At 40.4% G+C, this 20,282-nt stretch overlaps 1 protein-coding gene across 1 annotated transcript in view; it reads left to right on the forward strand.

Annotated features, from left to right (window-relative positions):
• The first annotated feature begins 855 nt into the window (after nucleotides 1-855).
• MET (MET proto-oncogene, receptor tyrosine kinase) overlaps nucleotides 856-20,282 on the forward strand; it is a 114,938-nt gene continuing 95,511 nt past the window's right edge. Inside the window, exon 1 of the mRNA XM_021699277.2 lies at nucleotides 856-1,024. The gene's annotated coding sequence lies outside the window, so the exon portion shown is untranslated. The remainder of the gene's footprint in view (nucleotides 1,025-20,282) is intronic.

Raw genomic sequence — 20,282 nt, forward strand, 5'->3', positions numbered from 1 at the left:
AAAAAAAAAAAAAGGTGAAAGAAGCTGAAGTTTCCTCAGGGCTAACCTCCTGTGTTGTTCTTCCTTCCAGAAATCTTATAGTAGGGGATAATCGTTGCATAATGAAATCATTGGGACAATTCTCCATCCACTCCTACCTCCGTCTCTGACAATGAATTCCTCGTCTCTGTGGTGTCCAACTCTCTAGCCCGCTCGGTGCCCAGCGGCTAACGGAGCCGTGGGAGAGACTGGGAACTGGACGTCGCGCTTTTCCCGCCGGCAGCGCGCGGGGGTGCGCGGAGTGGGCGCGGAGTGGGCGCCCCTGGCGTTCTGCGCGTCTCCTGACGCTCGCCGCGCGAGCGCCAGGAGGGGGAGACTCGGACTCGCTTATCCCCAGCTGTGCTCACTTCAAACTGCCCGGGCTGGGGGAGTTGAGAGCGCGCAGACAGGACGAGAAAACTTCTCCACCTAGAAAGTTTCACCTTGGCCGGGGCAGGGGAGGGGCAGGGAGGGGCGGGAGGAAACGCGACCCCCGCGGGGACTGGCGCGGCGCGCGGGCGGCAGGAAGGGCGGGGGCCGATTTCCCCCTTTGGTGCCAGTCCCCACCTCAGCGGTCCTAGGACCGGCGGGCGAGGCTGACGACCCCGCGCGAGACAGACGGACACGTGCTGGGGCGGGCAGGCGGGCAGGCGGGCGAGCGCCTCGGTCGGGTCGCCCGGCCGTGCTTCCCGCCTGGACGCGCCCGGGGCGGCCACGGGCCGCGCGCGCCGATGCCCGGCTGAGTCACCCGCCGGGTAGCGCGCGGGTGAGAAGGGGCGGAGGGAGCGCGGCCGGCTGACGGACCCGGCACTCGGCTCGGCCCCGCTGCAGGTGACCCGGACGCTTTCGCCGCCCGGAGCTCCCCTAGCGCTTTGTGACCAGATGCTGAACCCAGCGGAGGGCGCAAGCCAGATGCGGGGCGATAGCTGACTTGCGGCGGCGAGGCGCGGAGCACGCGGGTGGTCTCTGCGCGACTGACTTCTCCGCGGTTCTCGGACACCGCAAGGTAAAGCTACAGCTCGCTTCGGACCCCGCACCCCACCCTTCGGCCCCAGCGTTCTGCTCTTTGTTCCCCTGAGAGACCTGAGAGCTGTTCCAGAGGGCAAGACCAGGGAGGGTGGGCGAGTTAAGGGCTTCAGAAACTGAAGGGATGTGGCCGGGGAGAGGTGTAAACTACACTGGGGCTTTTCGTTGTAGGGGTTTGCTTCTGACGGCCACCTGTATGACTCAGGAGAGAGAGGGGCGTTGGAGTAAGGGGTGATGTATGACTGTTATGGCCGGGCAAGTTTCAAGACTGTGATCTGACTCAGCCCTTAGAAAAGGGATTTGGTCACCCTGTCCCAGGGTGATGCGGCAGGCAAGATTCGAGCCGAGTGGGTTTCCTTGTTCCCAGCCCTGCTTTATCTATAATACGTGAGGATCTTTCCAAGGGGCAGGTGTTTTTGTGAAGGTCTGAATTCTACATTTCTGGCAAATACACAGGGCTTGTGATCCATCATTTTCAATCTTACCTTATCTCTTTGCTGGGGCTGCGTGGAGGACATCTATCTTATTAGGTGAACTAGATTATAACCAGAGGTCGGGCAGTCTAGCTAGTACTAGTATTGACCCAATAATTTAAGCACCAATGAAAGTATTTTCACCGACCTTTGCCAATACAGGATTTACTCTAAAGTATGGTTTGCCATTTCATATCTTTTATGTTTTAAAAGAGCCATTTACTAATTTGGCCTTTGGAGAGATTTCCAGTGGCTCATGCATGAATAGTTGCCCAGTATATTTTACCTTATCACAGTTTTACGTTCAGAGGAGCTCTGGGGCAGAATGAAATATTGTCAGCTCTCTTAGGCAAAATAATCAGGATACTATAATCGCCAAGTTAAGATGGTCAATGAATATGAGAGGTTGTAAAAACTGACATTAGAGAGAATATAGACTATATGGACCCTCTCCTGAATTTTAAGAACACTGTTCACATTTTGTAGAGTTGGGTGGTTTTTTCTGTCGTTTTCATCAGCCAGACACATGGACATTGCCATGCAAATGGATCCAGAAAAACATTTTCCTTTATAGCTAAACTATTATAGCTGACTAATGCATTTTTTCTGCATGAAGATGATCTGAAAATGTTGTACATCATGTTTCTCTGTGCTACTGGGACATAAATTGTGTTTTTATGTAAACTGTTAAGTGGTGCTTAGATTATTTACATGTACATAGCTTTCCTTTCTATTTCTAAGCTTTTTGGGCTTTGTTTTCACATGTAAACTTCCATAATAGAACAGAAGTGAGGTGCTGTGGTTCCAATCATACACTGCAAGTCTGTGTGTAGTCAATGTTCATTCTTTTTGAACAGCTGAATAATACCAGTAACACATTACCCCTAAGAAATTTTTGTAGTACCAAAAATGTGTGTGAGTGCCTATAAAATATGCTGTTGTTTTAGAGAATCTGTTCAGGTTTCAAACTTGACTGTGCATAAGCCTATAATTATTAACCTAAATATATTTTGATTTTAACATGATGGACTTTATAGCATATAGAAGATGATCTGCTGAGTACTACGTTTTCAAAGATTGCTTTGTTCTTAATACATCACAGTAAGGGTTAACATTAGATGTGCACTCCATGCCTTCAGAATTAATGGATGAGGTTTATCTGAATGATAAAGATATACAAGATTAACCACAGCAGGTCAATATGAAAGCTGATAATATTTTCGTGACTTTTAAAACTACAATAAAAAGAAAATGACACTTTTCTAAGCAGGAGAAATACACTTATCTTATAAATTCCTTAAGACTGTACAAGCATATGTCCCACTGTAATCTCAACATTTTAAAAATTTGTCTTAAGGTGAGTTAAACTAAGAAATACATTTCAAATCAATTTTCTTAGTTGTTGGTTAAAAAAATAATAATTCAAAATAACAGTCTAATTTTCCTTTTACAAATCTATATAATAGCCTCAAATAAACATTTTCTCAAATGTGGTCATCTCAGAATAAAGTGGATAACTCAAAAGGGCTATTCCTTTCAAGACACACAACTTTCTCTAGGTAACTACACCAGTGCCTATGGTGACACACCCATGAAAAGTAAAGGACTCCATACACGTACACATTCAGAGCACTTCCCATCTTTCTGCCCCTTCCTCTTCATCCCTTCCCCTTTGTTGGGTCAGAGTTGCTTCCAAACCCTTCTGTGCCCCCATTTTTCCACTCTAATTTCATGGTTTCTTCTTCACTGTCATTAGGCTCACCAGAGCCAGCTATGCTTTCTTTTCCCCATCATCCCTAATATTTTCCTCGGGCTGCTGTGCTTGTTAATGGGATCCCAAATTTCCTAACTGTGCTGCTTTAAGGGAAGAAAATATGAAGAAACTCAGGTACCAGGAAATTAACCTCCTTTACCAGGTAGATGCTTAACTGACTGAGCCACCCAGGTGCCCCAGAAGAAATACATTTTCTTTTTTTTTTTTTGACATGTCCCACTGTAATCTCAACATTTTAAAAATTTGTCTTAAGGTGATGACAACAACAACTAGTATGTTGAAACTGGTGTCTTTGACACAGAGCCCTCAGGGCAGTTTTATCATGGGCTTTGCCCGATGCAAAAGAAATAGTAACCTCTTAGTAATGAATGGTAAATATACTAATGTCAATTCAGGATCACTTTGATTCTCTTTTCTTAACTGGCACTGAGTTGCTGCCAAGCTCACATTTGCCTCACCAAAAATAGCTAAGAACTGTATGTTGAGCATCATATGTGTTTGGTACTAGAGAAATATTTTTTAAAAAGGGAGAAATGAAATCTCTGCCCTTGAAGGGTTTACAATCTAGATATTCAGATAAATAACACATATAAAATAGAACCAAGATCCATAATTATTAAGGGGACATAACATGAAAAGGACAACATTAGAAATCATCCCATTTAAATAATAGAAATTTTTTTTTAATCTAAAGATTGGAACTTAAAGACCTGTTAAAATTTTCAAGCTGTTTCTGAGCATATCCTCTTTCTGATACTACAAAAACCTTACAAAATAGACAAGGCTGATATCAATATTATAACCTTTCCTGCCTATAGGTAAGGAACTGTGTTTGAGCCTAGCCTCCATGCTGTCTGGACAGCACCTCTGCCCAGCCATCAATAAAGGTTAACTATTTGAAGCATTTTCTGCTGAAGCATAGTTTGGGATCCATAGGTTAGTGATAATGATGATTGTAACATTTCTAGTCTCTAGAGTTTTTCTCACCTTCTGTTTCTCCAGTTCTCTTTTTTGTTCTTTCTCTTTTTGTAGTAAAGCATACCAGAAAAAGCCTTCATTCAAATGTGTGAGGCATTCTGCTCCTGTTATCAGATTAAGAGCTGTGAGTAATTTTGTAATCTATCCTACTATCAGAAAGCCCATTCTCAGATATCTCTTCAGCTGTGTTTAACAGTTTAGTATATTCCCCTTGGGATTTGTTTCAATAAAAACATCCAGTAAAATCTTACTACAGATCCTTTGTTTTTCAAGAGACAAAATGAAGAAAGTGTTTTTATAAGCTGTAAAATGTAATTGAGAGAAAAATCACATGTGTGGCATTTGTAGCAGGAGGTGTGAGCTCAGTGGAAAAAAAAAGTTAACTAATTGCATATCCAGGTATACATATTTCTTCTATGATTGTGTAAATTTGCCCAAGTACATTTATGCAGGTTATGCATATTGTTTTTAATTTCTGTAATAAGTTGTGTAGCTACAGGGCCCATAGAATTCATGGGCCATATAGAGGCTCTTGGCAGGGTTCGTGGGTAGAGCATGTGACTTTTGATCTTGGGTTTGTAAGTTCCAACTCCACATTGGGTATAGAGATTACTTAAAAATAAATAAAATCTTTTAAAAAAAAAAGCCTATGGGTCATATAAATTATATAATGATCCATAGAATTTGAAAATGTATTTCTTCTGGGGTGCCTGGGTGGCTCAGATGGTTGAGCGTCTGCCTTCGGCTCGAGTCATGATCCCAGGGTCCTGGGATCGAGCTCCACATCGGGCTACTGGCTCAGCAGGGAGCCTGCTTCTCCCTCTCCCTCTGTCTCTCCCCCAGCTCATGCTCACTCGCGCTCTCTCTGTACCTCTGTGTCTCAAATGAATAAATAAAATCTTCAAAAAAAAAAAAAAAGAAAATATTTCTTCTGGTGCACCTGGGTGGCTCAGTCAGTTAAGCATCTACCTTCGGTTCAGGTCATGATCCTGGAGTCCTGGGATCAAGCCCCACGTCAGGCTCCCTGCTCAACGGGGAGTCTGCTTCTCCCTTTCCCTCTGCTCCTCCCCCAACTTGTGCTCACGTGCACTCTCCCTCTCTCTCTCAAATAAAATGAATAAAGATCTTTTTTAAAAAAAGAAAATACATTTCTTCTAATACAACAAAGTATTTTTATGAATATGATCAGGGCAGTTATGAAATGTGGTCAGAGAATCACAAGTTCTAGGGAAAGTCAGGTTCCTATACTCTTAAGAATATGACTGAGGATTTAGTCATTCAGGAGTCATTCAGCTAAATTTATTGAGCACCTACAAGCCATAATTCTAGACTCTGGCAAAGCAGTAGAGAATAAAACAGACTAAGATCTCTAACATTATGATGCTCTGTTCTATATTGAGGAGGGCAAACAATAAATAAAATACATAAATAAAAAGGTGTGTTTGTGAGTGGTGGTAAGAGCTGCAAGGAAGCAAAGTGAGGACCTTCAAGGATAAGAGAGGGTGGAGTGGTAACTGAAAAATTCAGTAGTAGAGTCAGAGAAGGCTTCACTTTTAAAGTGGCCTTTGAACTAGAACCTGAAGGACATAAGAGAATGAGCTGTGTGGATATCTGGAGCAGGACTTCTACTTCGCATCCTCAGGAGAGCCATTCTTATTTTGTTGTCTCTGGAATTGTGCAGTGCACAGCCTGCACAGCTCTACTTGGAGTCCCTGATTTTTTATGGGAAGTTCCTGGACAGTGCCTGCCATAGTTTACTGCAGTCTCAAAGGTGACAATGAAGGAGTGACCCACATCCCTTGGTTTATGGTATATAGAAGAAGCAAAACCATGGTATTTTTCTGCATTCACCTGGTCCCATGTCCGCATGCCATCCTTGATCAAGGTTATTGCTCCATTCAGTTTTCCTTATTTTCTACACTGTGAGCCTGGCCCACATTTGCCTCACCAAAAATAGCTAAGAACTGTATGTTGAGCATCATATGTGTTTGGTACTAGAGAATTACTCTGTTGAGAGTAATACCCATAGCCTTTGTCTCCGATTCCTTCCATAGTAAGAATCTGGAGACAGCAAAGGAGACAGTTGCTGTCTATATATGCAGCCTGTGTTTGCTGTGCACTTCTTTATTTCTTCTCTCTCTCCTTTCTTTTCCCTTTCCAATGTCAAACCACTCTGTTGGATTTTCTTCCTCTTTTCTTCTGCCCCTTTATGCCCTGCCTATGTCCTGTATCAAGATTTGCAAACGGGGGGGGGGGGGGGGACGCCCAAGAGGGGGCGCCTGGCTGGCTCAGTCAGTAGAACATGCAACTCAATCTCAGGGTTGTGAGTTTGAGCCCTCCATGGACCACAGAGATTATTAAGAAAAAAAAAAAAAGCGGAAAAAAAAGATTTGCAACAGGTAACCTAAATGAATGAAACCAACCATCTCACTAAGGACCAATAGCCTGCTTAGAAAAAGCCCCACCTGAACCCTCTTACACTGTTGGTGGGAATGCAAGTTGGTATAGCCACTTTGGAAAACAGTGTGGAGGTGCCTCAAAAAATTAAAAATAGAGCTACCCAGCAATTGCGCTACTGGGTATTTACCCCAAAGACACAGATGTAGTGAAGAGAAGGGCCATATACACCCAAATGTTCATAGCAGCAATGTCTGCAATAGCCAAACTGTGGAAAGAGCCGAGATGCCCTTCAACAGATGAATGGATAAAGATGTGGTCCATATATACAATGTAATATTACTCAGCCATCAGAAAGGATGAATACCCAACTTTTACATCAACATGGATGGGACTGGAAGAGATTATGCTAAGTGAAATAAGGCAAGCAGAGAAAGTCAATTATCATATGGTTTCACTTATTTCTGGAACATAAGGAATAGCACGGAGGACATTAGGAGAAGGAAGGGAAATATGAAGGTGGGAAAATCAGAGGGGGAGACAAACCATGAGAGAATATGGACTCCAAGAAACAAACTGAGGGTTTTGGAGAGGAGGGAGGTGGGGGGATGGGTTAGCCCGGTGATGGGTATTAAGGAGGGCACGTACTGCATGGAGCACTGGGTGTTATATGAAAACAATGAATCGTGGATCGCTACATCAAAAACTAATGATGTATGGTGACTAACATAACAAAATAAAATTTAAAAAGAAAAAGGCCCACCTAACGGGAGGCAGCCAGCATTTGGCATCACCAGAGTTGCCATGAAGCACAGTATGTGGCATGGGCCCCTGTGGTAGTGTCTATCAAATTTTCAGAAGCTAGAAACCTCTCTGCTTTAAAATGTTGACTCAGCATCTTTAAAACTGTGCAGGATGGAGAGACAAAAATCTGTGTGCCAGATTTGGCTTCTGGTGGTCCTGTTTGCAATCCTTAGCCATGACTATACCTGCCAATTGGTCCCCTGTGTCACCTTCAGGTGTTGTTAAATTCAGCAGCATGCATGGCCAAAGAGTCCCAGAGCCACTTCTGCCATGTATTTTATCTTCTAGAGTTCTCAGATTTTTCCTCCCTCTAGAAAATTAGCTTAGCAATTAAAAAAAAAAAGATATTATATAATTCATCACCCATTGGGACATACTTGTTTTTCTAAATTCATCAACCAATATACTTTCTATCAGCTATGTATATTTGTGAACTACAGTGTAATCTACTTTTTCTTTTTTTTTTAGATTTTATTTATTTATTTGAGAGAGAGAATGAGAGAGAGAGAGAGACCATGAGAGGGGGGAGGGTCAGAGGGAGAAGCAGACTCCCCGCTGAGCAGGGAGCCCGATGTGGGACTCGATCCCGGGACTCCAGGATCATGACCTGAGCCGAAGGCAGTCGCTTAACCAACTGAGCCACCCAGGCGCCCTACTTTTTTCATTCTTAACGTGAAACAATCACTTTCTGAAACCTCAATTCATCGTAACTTTATGCATAGATTTCATTTCCAAGTTCTCATTCAGGATAAACTCCCTCTTTGGAATACTGGTGCTTTTGTTTTGTTTTGTTTGTTTTAGATCTGCCTGAACTTCACTAGTTGTTATTTCTGTACCATTGAAATTCAGAACGTGTACAGCATTGGTTTCAAGTGCCCTTTAGAAGCCATCAGATCAGTATGGCAAACTATTTTTCCAAAGGAATGAAAGCTCACAGGTTGTGCACTAACTTGTTTCCTTTAATCCTAAAAACTCAGTGAAATGCCCAGGCTAGTGGCCTTCTGGAAGGCCATTGTGTTAGAACAGAAGATTATGTACTGTATTTCTTCCTGCTATTTTAAATGCAAATATGATAATATACCATGAAACAGTGCACATATTAATATCAGTGGCTTTTTCCTGTTTTGAAGTGATCCCATGTTCCCCGATAGTTGGATCTAAAATCTCAGTCCAGTTTTGAAGTTGTATGTAAGAAAAAAGAATTGACTTGAAGGAACTGAAAAGTACTGCCATTGTTCCATAAGATCATGGGATATTTTGAATTTTAATATTTTATTGAAAATATCAAGAAGAACATTCAAAGCTGGAGACCTTTGAAATACAGTTGACCCTTGAACAACATGGGGTCTAGGGGCACTGACCCCCTGCCCAGTCAAAAATCTGCATATAACTTTTGACTCCCCCAAAACTTAACTACTAGTAGCCTACTGTTGACTGGAAATCTTACCAATAACAAACAGGCAGTTAACGCATATTATGTTACATGTATTATAGACTGTATTCTTACAGTAAAGTGAAAAAATGTTAAGAAAATAATAAGGAAGAGAAAATGCATTTACAGTACTGTACTGTATATAGGTGGATCCATGCCGTTCCAACCATGTTGTTGAAGGGTCTGCTGTAATGTAGTCTTCACAAGGCAAAGAAAGAAGTGGGGTAAATTTGTTTAACAGAAGGCAGGTTGTCTCCTTTGAAGTCTAATCATGTGAGAAAGGAAAATCCAGCCAAGTTTTGGGTCCACAAGACAATTCAAACTATCTTTAAAAATAAGTTTTGGCTTTTCTTGAGACCAATGTGTGTTTAGACCAACATTTTAGCTCTTAAAATTTAAACCTAGGGGTCTTTTAAAGGAAATTTAATCCATGTGTTTTTGATTCACTAAATCCTGAATCATTACCCATAAACTGTATGTCTCTCTAAGCTCTTTGATGTCGAAGAAATCTTTGAAGCCATGTAAGGCCTTTTTGTTCCAGAATAGGAAGTTGGTTTTTGCTAAGGGTCAGTAAACAGCATCTTCAAAAATCTGAATTAGGTCTAAAATCTCACAACCATAACAGAATGAATATTTGAATGAGTGCTAATGCAGTTTTCTGATGCAATGTGAAAAATGTAAGTACTTTTAAAGACCAAGTAGTATTTAGTTGTAATCCTTACTAACCCCAAGGAAATTATTTTGGCACCACTCCTTTTTCTATTATAAAAAAAAGATAAAGTCCAAATATTTATCATTTTATCCTAACACACAGTAGGTACTCAGTAAATGTTTTGTTGAATGTTAAATGACTTTTTCTTCTGCCCAGAACCTTCCAGCTAATGTCAGTCTTTCTATTCAATAGCAGTATCCATCTGTCATGTCTCAGAATGAATATATTCTGAGTCAGTGACCTGGTTCGACAAATTTTAAAAATAAGCCATCAAACTAAATATATGACATTTATTGAAATTCATTCTGTACCATAAAAGAACTGCCTTGCAAAGAGTGCTGAAAATAGGGAGGCATTTCTAGGCTAATTAGATTAAATATTCAGTTGTTACCATATGCCTTCTGAAAATTGATTTTTTTCCCTCTTACTGTTCCTGCCATTCTTCCTCCCACCTTGACATGCTTACTGATTGAAAGCTATGCACAGAAAAGGGCAGGTCGTTTGTATCTACAAGCAAGTTCAAACAGGCTTAGAAAACATAATGCTATAATCATAAGTTGCCATAATGTAGGAGGGAAGAGAGGGATACTCAACAATAATGGGGGCATTGGGTTTTGCTCCAGATTACATAGGTGACACATCTTTGAACTCTATTGTGTGGAGAAAAACACCTTCTTATTGTAGTTAGACTTCCTGTTTATGAGTGTGTATTTTCTGGTGACTAGACTTCCCATATGGACTCAGCACAAATATGTAGCTTTAGGTTCCATTGAAATGCACATGATTAAAGTACTGACGTCTATGGAGACAGCAACTCCTTTTCTCTAAAAGAAAGAATTTAGAAGAAGGCATTGAAATGAAACATGGGCATTGAGATCTTTCTTGATACCTTGTTGTGTATTTCTTTTATTTTTTTTAAGTTGTCCTTTTTTTTTTTTTTTTAAGATTTTATTTATTTATTTTGACAGAGAGGGAGAGAGAGAGACAGTGAGAGAGGGAACACAAGCAGGGGGAGTGGGAGAGGGAGAAGCAGGCTTCCCGCGGAGCAGGGAGCCCGACGCGGGGCTCGATCCCAGGACCCTGGGATCATGACCTGAGCCGAAGGCAGACGCTTAACGACTGAGCCACCCAGGCGCCCCTTGTTGTGTATTTCTAACTACTCCCCACATTTTGTCCTCAGAAAACCTTTCCTGATCAAAAAGGTGGTGTTTCTATATGACGTTAGGGTGACAGAATTTGGTGATTTCTTATATCTTGATGGGGAGAAAAAGGAAAATCGTGTTATTATGGTCTTTAAATAGAGGTTCTTTGAGGTGAGCCTGAGGGTCTACTAAATACATATACCATCATTAAACTTGTTTTGAAATTTAATTATGATAGCACTGTATAAGAAATACCTTATTTATATAGTTTTGACATGCTTAATTTTTTTGTCGATAGTTGATCAAACCGTCAGTAATAATCATATATCAATATGTGCATATTCAAATTTAGATGATTTTTAAAGCTCTAATTAAAAGTTCTCATAATTTGATAAATAAGCAGCCAAATGCCTTTGTATTTATACATTTGAAAATCTGTAGTTCAATTTAAGAAGGTTTTTGTGATAACTCTCATGCCACAAATAGAGAAAATAGATAACGAAGGAGAAGACTTAGAAGTTTTAATGGGGTGTTAGATCAGTGAGGTTACAGGAGGGGAGAAGTGGGTGGATACGCGGAAGGGTCATGGGCTTGGGTGCATTGCAAGTAGTGAAGAGAGTATCACAATTAGGAATCAGGCTGCTGCCTTCCAAATAGGAAAAAGACTGGTCAAAACTGAGCGGGGAATCAAGGGACACTCACTGGAAAATGGTGGAGCATGTGATAGGTAAACAAAGTCTGAACTTACTTTGTCACATGGTTTGATTCTGGGAGAAGCAAGGCTATCATCTGCCCAGTCCTAGATCAGGCCTCTTAGTCTATTCTACCCTCAGATACCAGTAAGAATAGCAGCATTATGTAGCAGGAAGCAGAGGGAACTTTTATTCTGAGTGTTCAAGGCATACTCTAAGCATTCTATTACCTACTCGCAAACACTACAAATGAAATTCTATATTCTTAGAAGAATTCATAGTATTAAAAGAAAAACCAAGAAAACTTACAAATTTTTTTAAAAGATTTTATTTATTCATTTGAGAGAGAGAGAGAGTACAAGCAGGGGGAGAGGCAGAGGAGAGGGAGGAGCAGACTCCCCACTGAGCTGGGGGCCCGACGTGGGGCTCAACATGGGGCTCAATCCCAGGACCTGGGGATCATGACCTGAGCCAAAGGCAGATGCTTAACCATATGAGCCACCCAGGCGCCCCTACAAATTTTTTACACCGTGTTCTTAACTAGAAATTTCTAGTACATCAGCTCATTATAATGCATCAATTACTGTTGGGATCAAAAGTTACAGCCCTGAAAACTATATCCATAACTATTCTCCATTGGAATACCACTGCTGTGGCTATATATATATATATATATATATATATATATATATATGCTCTTTCAGGTATTTTCTTGAGATTATTTCTTTGGGCTTTGATTATACAGAGTTCATGCTGGAGTATGTGTAGTAATTACATTTATGTTCTAAACACAAACTCAGACAGTGGTCTAAACTTGAGGAAAACTTATATCAGGCTCTGTCTTCACTTTCTGTCTTTTTGTTCCTCTGAGAGTCTTAGATGGGCAGCTGTTACCTGACTCTGGCCTCACATTCAGGCAGAATCCCTTCAGCTCCTGCTACACTGTCCAAGGTTTGCTCATGGTCTGACCACTGTCTAGTTAAGATAAAGACAGCAAGCAAATAGAATCATTTAGGGCCTGCACAAACCTTGGGCTTAAAATATTAATACCCTAGCTGGGTTTTTTTATTAAGTATAAAATAGTACAATATATATTTTAAGTTCTATTGAATTATATAAAGAAGCAGCCAAAGTAAAGTTTGTTGACCGAAAAAAAGTGTGTTACTAACAGAAATGAATACACATTTTAGATTTTTCAGAAATTCACTTTCTGTCATGTCAAAATTAAGATACTTCTAAATTTTATTTCAGTTTTACTAACACATATTTGGATTGTTTATTGAAATCTATACATCAGAAATCAATGATTTTAAACATACTTCTGCTCTTCAAAGAACTTACAAAAAAGAACCAGAAGAGTGCAAATAAAACCCCAGACAGTTTCATTAACAGCAATGAAAGGTGACAGCCCTTGAGTCTATGTCATAAGTTGATTAATTACTTTCCAAATGTTATTAAAGATTCTGAATGAATAACTAGACTGGTATTTAGGATCAGGCCTCCCTCACAATTCCTAAGTGGGTTTTAATTTTCAGAGTTAGATGATCATTATATCTGATTCGTTTCTTTAACATCTTCAGATTATTGGTTTTATTGAAAAGAGAGCAGAGTAACTATTTCAGTATGTTTTTCTTTTCCCTGAAATTATTCCTTGCAGATTTCAATAAAATTTGTTTTGAAATAAAAATAATCAAATGTTGGCATTGCCCTTTAATAAAGGTCCATAGATCTGATGAGTTATATAAACATTACAAGGAATTCACTACCAAGGTCATGATTATGGAACCATTTAATTCCCAAATCTACCTTGCTGACTGCTTGGACACTCCATTGGAATCAGCATTGTGTATTAGGATGAGTATCACCTCAAGCAAACTTTTGTTTTGGTCATTTCTCATTTTCCTCATTCCCACAATGATTCCAAACTTTTACCATTTTCTTAAGCTATTGAAATCTCTTTGACTTCCTTTATTCTCCATATAATATCTCCCTTTATAGTTTAGAGAATAAACAGAAGCCCAGATAGTTTCCATGTCACCTGTTTTTACCTCCCTCCTTTTTGTCTCAAATGATAAAATAGTCTCTTCAACCTATGGTCTTGATTCCATTCTTCCCCGACATCTTGGAGCACCTTGCTCCATTTTTCCCTCCCCACCAATCCCTCCCATCTTTTAAAATCTCCCTCACTTTTTTCATTCAGTCCTTACTCAATGCTGCTTCAAGCAAAAAAGCACATATGCAGATATTCTGATACAATTACCTTAAGTATTCACTCCTGCTTCTGCCTTACCCTTTAAATAAATTTAGAATTCTTGAAAATAATTTCTTACTCATTGTCTCTACTCTCATTCATTCTTTAATTCATTACGCTCAAGCAGTCTGTTCCCAACTACCAAGAAGATGCCTTCACTCTAATAACCAGCAACCTCCTCATTGCCAAATCCGATGGACAATTTTGTTTTTATCCCACTTGACCCCTCTGTGAGATTTGACACCATGCATATTGCTCCTTCTTTTTGAAATTTCTTGCTTTTGAAATACCAGACTCTCCTTTTTACATTTAAAGTTTAGATTTGAACTTTACAACTAAAGTTTAAATTCCTTCTTTCTACATACTGAACATGCACATAGTGATCTCACTTACCTCCATGACTTCAACTACGCTGATGGGCCAGTGGTTTACAACTGCTCTAACTCCCTCTGCTCTAGAGCACCATGCCCATGTTGTTAACTACCTTATGGACACTTCCACTTGAATGACCAACAGATACCTCAGAGTTATTAACCGAACTATTTTTTTTTTGCCCCAAAACTTTTCTCTACCTGTTTACCTTACCTTTGTTTATGACACCCAAGGTAGACATTTTTTAGACATACCTGACTTCTTAGTCTTCCCTTATGATCAAAATCCATGTTGGATCATTGTCACATAATTTTTTTCTCTTTAATATCTTTCTAAGCTAGTCTTTTTTCCCTATCATATCCGTACTGCCAGAGTCTTTGTTCAGGGTCATTCTTTATTAATTCATTTCATTACCCATTCTTCAACAAATCCTTGCCAAGTGCTATGTAATGGCACTATGCTGAGGGCTAAAAATGGATCTTTCAGTCTAGTGGGAGATACAGATAAGTAAATTACAACACAACATAATAAAGTCTAATTAAAGAGAAGGCAGGTCTGATATGTGAGCATGTGGAACAGTTTCTAATCCATTCCTAGAGGGTGAGAGAGGTATCAGAGAAGGCTTCCTGAAAGAAGTATCACCTATTATAAGACTTGAGGAGAGAATAAGTTAACCAGGTGAAGGTGAGGACAAGAGTATTCCATAAAGGGACCCATGTGTGCTGAGACCCAGAACAGGAGAGCACATGGCTTGCTTCAGCAACCTGAAGAAGGGCAGGGTAGCTAGAGCCTAGATTTCTAGGGGGGCGATGGCAAGAGGCAAGGCTGGAGAGTTAGGCAGAGGCCAAATCATGCATGGCTTTTAAGCTGTGCTAAGGAGTTGAACTATTTTTAAAGAGCAAAGTGACATAATCACATTGTCATTTTAGAAAGATATCTTCAGTACATTGGGGAATGGATGATCAGGAGCAAGAATGGAGTCGGAATACCAGGTAGGAAGCTGTTGTCCTAATCCAGGCAAGAAGTGACACTGCCTTCAACTATGGGTGGCAGTGGGAATGGAAGCAGATGGACATATTTAAAACACCTATAGGTAGGAGTCAAGAATGATGCCCTGAAAAAGTGAGAAATATTAGGCATTGAGATAGGATATGGAGTGGTAGAACAAGTTTTCATGGGAGTAAATGAGGTGTCAGAAGGACATCTGACTGTTTGTCTCATTTGCCTTCTTCTTCCCAGCTTTGGTGTGCCCTGGCACACAGGCCTCCTCTGCATTCTCCTTTCCTTGGTGGTCTCATCCTATTTCATAGCTTTTCATACCATCAATGTGCAGACAACTTCCCAATTTAAATTTCTAGTGCAGACCTTTCTCCTTAAATCAAGAACTCAGTTGGATAACTGCATACTCAACATCTCCAATTGGATGCCTAAAAAGTATCTCAAACATGAACAGAACTACCTGCCCTGATCATCACACATTCCTGCCAAACTTGCTCTACCTACCAGCTTCTCTATGTCAGTAACTCGCAAAATCATTTTCTCTGTTACAAAAGCCAAAATATTTGGAGTATTTATGACTGCTTTTTTCTCACACACCTCATCTCCAAATCCATTAGCAAATCCTCATAGCTCTGTCTCAAATATAACCAGAATTCAACTACCTCTTAGCACACTATCTTTTCTAGCCCAAACCACCGCCATCACTCACCTGGACTACTGCAGCAGCCTCCTAACCGATCTCACTTCTCCATTTTTACCCTATCCCATTCCCCTGCCACCACCAGTCTTCTTCCACACACAGTCAAGGTGATTCCATTCAAATATATTCACTCCCATGCTCAACACCCTCCAACAGCTCCTCATTTCACTCCAGTAAAAGCCCAAGTCTGACAGTGACCTACAAGGCCCTATATGGACTGATTCTTTGTCTTCTCTGATCTTATCCCATCTCCTGGACCAGGGTCCAGGCTTATTGGCCTTTGCTGTGCCTCAGACACACCAGGCATGCTTTCAGTTAGGTCCCTCTTGCCTCTGCAAGAAAAAAAGAAATCTTTCATGTCTCAGATGGCTAAGTCCTCTCCTCCTTCAACTCTTTCCCTAAAAGCCGGCTTCCCAATTTTTCAAAGCTACAGACCTCTCCCACCACCTTCCTTCTATGTGCTCCTGATCCTCTAACCCTACTTTCTTTCTCTCTCTCTCTCTCTCTCTTTTTTTTGCCAGTAACACTCATCAACATGTAACACACCACCTGTATAATTTGTTGTCTGGATCTAACTGCTAGAAAGTAAGTTCCACAAGAGCAGGAGTGTTCATTTTGTTTACTGATGTACCCTCACTCCCAAGCACCTCCCATATATTAAGACCTCAATGAATATTTGTCAGATTTAGTCTTACATAGCTGTTGGACATACAAAACTGATGCTTGAGAGATGGATTTCTGGACTCTCTGGAAATAAAGATGAAGATATAGATCGGGGAGTCTTCACTCTTATTAATCTTCATCTTCTATTGCCTGGACAGATGCAGTGACCTTCTGTCATGTCTTCTGGCCTCTAGCTTCTTTCCACTTCAGTCCATTCACCACACTGTGACCAAAATTTTCTAATACATAGTTAAAAGTACTATGCTCGTTTCCATCTCCTGCTTAAAACCTCCCAGTGACTTCACTACAGATAAACTATAGATCCCTCAACAGGATGTATAAGGCTTTCTATGATGTGGCCCCAGCCTAATCTTCCATTTTCATCCATACCCAGCCCAACCCACATAGTCTCTACGCCAGTTACAGCTTCCTAAACAGCCTGCACATTCTCCCTGAGGTGCCTAGCTGTGTGTCCTGTCTGTCCCCTGCTTTTACTATGCCTAAGCAACTCCAACTTAACCTGCAAAACCTGGCCCAAGTAATATCTCCACGCTAGCATACTCCTTGGCCCTGCCTTTCTCTGCCGCAATTAGCTATTCTTCTTTCTCTGTTCCTTCAGCAATGTGCACCTGTCTTTATAGCACTTCGTAGCACAGTGGGGCGGGAGGCAACACCGATATGGTTGAAAAGTTTTTGGTTTTTTTAATGTCTTGCCCTGTCTGTTCTCTCTCTGTTTCTCTCTCCCTCAAACACACATACCCCCTACATACACACACACAACTGCCTTGAATTATTTTTCCTTGAATTGATCAGTTATATAAGTGCAGTCCTGAGCACAGTTGTCTTTAAGTTGTCCTAACCTTTTGGTTTATTGATTTTTCAAGGATCCAAAGTGTTTACTGAGTTTTAGAAATTGGATTTTGTATATGTACTTATTTTCCTGTACGGTTCTATTTTTTTAAGATTTTATTGATTTATTTGAGAGAGAGAGACTGAGTGAGCACAAGAGGAGGGAGGGGCAGAGAGAGAGGGAAAAGCAGGCTCCCCACTGAGCGGATCCCAGGACCCTGAGATCATAACCTGAGCTGAAAGCAGAAGCTTAACCAACTGAGCCACCCAGGTGCCCCTGTACTGTTCTGTTTTTTTTTTTTAACAAGGATAGCTTTTTCTTGGCATTCTCTGTCCCTTTGAAAATATTTTTTATAGAAAGTTTTGTTTGGTTCTTTTATTCTCTGATTATATATTGATCTCAATATAGTGATATGTTTTTATTTTTTTCTCCCAACTGTTAGAATTGCATTATGTTTACCCAAGGGATCCACATCTATGTAAAATATGACTAGGTTTGGCTATTCCTTCCATTCACAGTTTTTTTATGATTTCTAAAAGTTTTTTCTACTTTTCCTGAAAAAGAAAATGTTACATACTGACAAAATTTACCTTGAGAAACTCCCTAGTTCATTCCCCTGGCAGAGAATCTACTTGCTAGCTCTGCTTTCCAAGGAGGTTCTCAAACCTACCCTAAGACCTAAGTGAAAATAGAGTTATAGGGTAATGCCCACCTCACATGGATTTAACTCCTATTTGGGGGTTAGGGCCTGGCCTTTAGCACCCCTGTGTCTCTACCCTTCTCTCTCTTTCCATGGATACTGGTTTGTCTTTACATGACAGCTACCAGGACAGAAATGGGGTCCACTCACCACCACCATTTCACACAAGTATTTGATTTCTGCTTTACATAACACCAGAGAGATTGATCAGTTATATAGTCCCAATTCTGAGCACAGCTCCCCCCAATTTGGAATTTACCGTGCCTTGTGCTGAGGACATTTTTCAAACACTAAGGGAGGGAAATGTCTGATTCATTAATGAGTAATGTACCAGCTTCCTCTCTAACTTGTCTCCCTTCAATGCTTCACATTCTGACTGTTCAGTCAGGTTTATCCTATTCCAACCCTGTGTTTGAATATGACTGGAAAAAGTTGCTAAGCTTATTTTATTTTAACTTACATACTTAGGATGATGTTTCTCATACATGATTTGTAGTTTCATGTTATTCACTGTTCCTGGATTAATTGAAGAAAACCTGGTAGCACTTCTGCACAATCTGGACTATAAAATTACACTTATCCATTAGGCTGAAAATTATTTTTAACTACTTTTATAGGATTTCAAGCATCTTAGCACTTTCTTAACAGTGAAAGTTCAGTGTTCACATATTCAAGGGCAATGAAACATTCTTGTCCGACCTACAACTTATTAATGGGACAAAATCCTGTCCAATCATTCAGGACTCTGACAGTTCAATGTATTTTCTCAACAGGACTTTTTACAATATGTACAATGTTAAAACAAATATCCATTTGTTCTTCTTTCCCAGAACTTGAATACTTTCAGCAATTCTTAAAAGGACAAAGATGTTTACTAACAAATTACGAATATATGAAGGATAATCTTGAGAATATAATGAAATTCTATTCTTTTTATCTTTATTCTTACCAGATCAGAGTCAGATAATGGTCTCAGTCATATGTTACAACTAGAAAATGCACAGTTGGCTTTTTCTGATGCTACAATACAATCATTTTCAACTTTTAAAATGATTTTTGGAAAATGAAAGGATGCAATATTGGATAAGAATCTGAATAAAAGCACTATTTAGGTCTCTTTCAAAGAAATAACATTTGTATAATAATCAAGCATCAGTGTTTAAAGGAGCCCCTAAAACATTAATTATAACACATGAAAATTATTCTTGCACCATGTTTAGTTTAACTTCTTTTCTCCTATAGCCACCTATACGTGAATTTTTTTTTAAGGTTTTATTTATTTATTTGACAAAGAGAGATAGCAAGAGCAGGAACACAAGCAGGGGGAGTGGGAGAAGGAGAAGCAGGCCTCCTGCCGAGCAGGGAGCCCGGTGCGGGGCTCGATCCCAGAACCCTGGGATCATGACCCTAGCTGAAGGCAGATGCTTAACGACTGAGCCACCCAGGTGCCCCATATGTGAATTTTTAATAAGCTTGTTTATTATAAATAAAGTATACAATCTAAGGATACTTTTTTTTTTAGAAATTTCATGTCAGTGACAGGCTGCCATACACAGTGTAACTTTTCTCCACAAGCACACAAAATTTTCCTTGATTTTTAATTAAAAAAAAAAGAATTTTTACTCCCTTTCACATAGTTACACCTTCACATGATATTTAAAATCACCTGTTAGGAACAGTTTACTCTGGTAATCACTTTGAAAACACCATGTTTTATTTTTTATTTTTTTTTTTTAAGATTTTTATTTATTTGAGACAGAGAGAATGAGAGAGAGAGAGTGCACATGAGAGGGGGGAGGGTCAGAGGGAGAAGCAGGCTCCCCGCCGAGCAAGGAGCCCGATGCGGGACTCGATCCTGGGACTCCAGGATCATGACCTGAGCCGAAGGCAGTCGCTTAACCGACTGAGCCACCCAGGCGCCCTGAAAACACCATGTTTTAGACACACCGCAACAACACAAAAATAACAAAAATAATCATACGCAGTTTTGCAACATGTGCTACAAAAACCTTAAAAATATTGATAAATATGGCCACCAATAGATAAATATGGCCAAAATCTTTTCAATCTGAGTTCTGTTAGTAAAAAGGGTAATTGTTCGGGCGCCTGGGTGGCTCAGTTGGTTAAGCGACTGCCTTCGGCTCAGGTCATGATCCTGGAGTCCCTGGATCGAGTCCCGCGTCGGGCTCCCTGCTCAGCGGGGAGTCTGCTTCTCCCTCTCCCGCTCCCCCCCTCTTGTGCTCTTTCTCTCTCTCACTCTCTCTCTCAAATAAATAAATAAAATCTTAAAAAAAAAAAA

Source organism: Neomonachus schauinslandi, chromosome 12 (genome assembly GCF_002201575.2).
Source record: "Neomonachus schauinslandi chromosome 12, ASM220157v2, whole genome shotgun sequence".
Lineage (NCBI taxonomy): Eukaryota > Metazoa > Chordata > Mammalia > Carnivora > Phocidae > Neomonachus > Neomonachus schauinslandi.